This window comes from Colias croceus, chromosome 7 (genome assembly GCF_905220415.1).
Source record: "Colias croceus chromosome 7, ilColCroc2.1".
In the NCBI taxonomy this organism is placed as follows: domain Eukaryota; kingdom Metazoa; phylum Arthropoda; class Insecta; order Lepidoptera; family Pieridae; genus Colias; species Colias croceus.
Genome location: NC_059543.1, coordinates 335,480 through 337,346, shown reverse-complemented (window position 1 = coordinate 337,346; position 1,867 = coordinate 335,480). Strand labels below are relative to the sequence as shown.

General features: G+C 31.0%; 1 non-coding gene across 1 annotated transcript; it reads left to right on the top strand.

Moving 5' to 3' along the window:
- The first annotated feature begins 1,117 nt into the window (after positions 1 to 1,117).
- Positions 1,118 to 1,191, top strand: Trnai-aau. The gene has a single exon. It is a non-coding gene; the product is annotated as a tRNA-Ile (tRNA).
- Positions 1,192 to 1,867: the final 676 nt, after the last annotated feature.

Here is a 1,867-nt window from a genome sequence, read left to right as displayed (position 1 = left end):
AACATTCATCTACACATCCAAAATTTTTCCTGAATTTCCCTCTAAAACTCCACAATGCGTATGTTTGTCAAGCCCGGAACGGCTCGACTCGCCCGATGTACCGTGACGTCACACAGCTCTGACAACAATCCACGTCAATTTGACATATCCGCGCCACTCGCCACGCAGTACGCACCAGAATACGGAAACCATGGAGTACCATGGAAATTTTTGTTGCATCCTTATCTCAATGTTGTATTTGTAATTAAAATTCGATGTAGTTGTAACTCTACATTTGCTAAAATAATTGCATTTTTAGAACTCTTACTTAAGGCCAGTACAGCTTATAAGTCTAATTTAATACTAATTTATTTATTGACCTCTAAACGTATGTACCAAAGCTAAATATAGGATCATAATATATAACTATTTACAAAACTGAAAAATAACGCCCGCTACGTATTTGTGCCTACATTTAAGTTATCCAGTAGTTCACGTATTACCATTCCATTCCCATTTCATACCGTGAAATCTTAAATATTATGTTTTTGTAGTTTTTTTTTTTTTATATATTTTGAAACTAAATTTACACTCGTCTCCACAGTTTTTTTGGTCCATATCAGTAGTTTTGCGAAGCTCTCCATACCAACTCCGCTTCTAAACCCAGCCCATTCCGCCCCTCCGCAAAACTGATTGATTTATTGCTAAACGCTGACATAAACAGACTATTCACCTGAGAATCTAGCTTACAATATGTCCTCTGTATAGTAGATAGCTAGATAACAGCTTTATTTCAAATTAAAACTCAAATAAGCTTTATTTGATATACGATACATTTTCTTGGCAAAATAAATTTTACAAGTTTCTCGATGGTTGAAAAAGGACTAAACTCTTGTAAAAATTTACATGAAAAGTTTGAATTTGAGATGATCAGATTTGAGTGCGGTTTTTGTAATCGAAAAGAAAAGTGCAGAAATGGTACTATGTTTAATAAAAACTAAGAATAAATTATTCAACTTTCATTGGAGTTTCATGATAATTTATTATAATCGATTTTATGGTAATTTATTGCATGATAAAATTTGGTCTAAATAAATAGTATAATGAAATATACCTTAATTTCAAGAAGTTTTCTATCGGCCCATTAGCTCAGTTGGTTAGAGCGTCGTGCTAATAACGCGAAGGTCGCGGGTTCGATCCCCTCATGGGCCAAAATGTTTTTATATTTATTTACTACATTCTGGCTAAATTTTAATTACTTATTTTTTTACTTTTACTTGTCATAATATTAAGTAGCTATTGTGGGATAAAATAAGTTTAATAATAATCATTTATTATTCTGCGACTGTTATATTATATTGAACAAAAAATGTGATACATTATCTTATATTTAATAATAAATAATAACCACCTAATCTCAGACAATAAAACAATTAGGTGAACTTGACGTAACAATTAACGTTAATCCACATCACAAACAATCTTCAGCTCTAATATCTAATATAATCTGTATTTATTATTTGCGGATTTGTTATATCTGTGGAAAAGCGCGCGAATCACGTATTTCCCGATCGCAACAAACACTAATGAGTTAGTAGTTGGTAATTACCTATTGTTTAGACGTTCTTTTGTTTATTTTTATATTTCGTAGATTCAGGAAGAAGATATTTTCTTTTTGTTGTTTTTCACAAATTATACAATGATTGTATTACTCTTATTGACTGAGTTAATTAGGCATTCTGTTCTTATTTAATTTCATCATTATACCTTATCATACGATAGACCGTACGCCTTGTGAAACTTAATAATATGAATAAGAAGTTTATTTGCACACTATAATTTATTGTGCATTACCTACCTAATTAATGTTTTCTATTGATAAGAATAT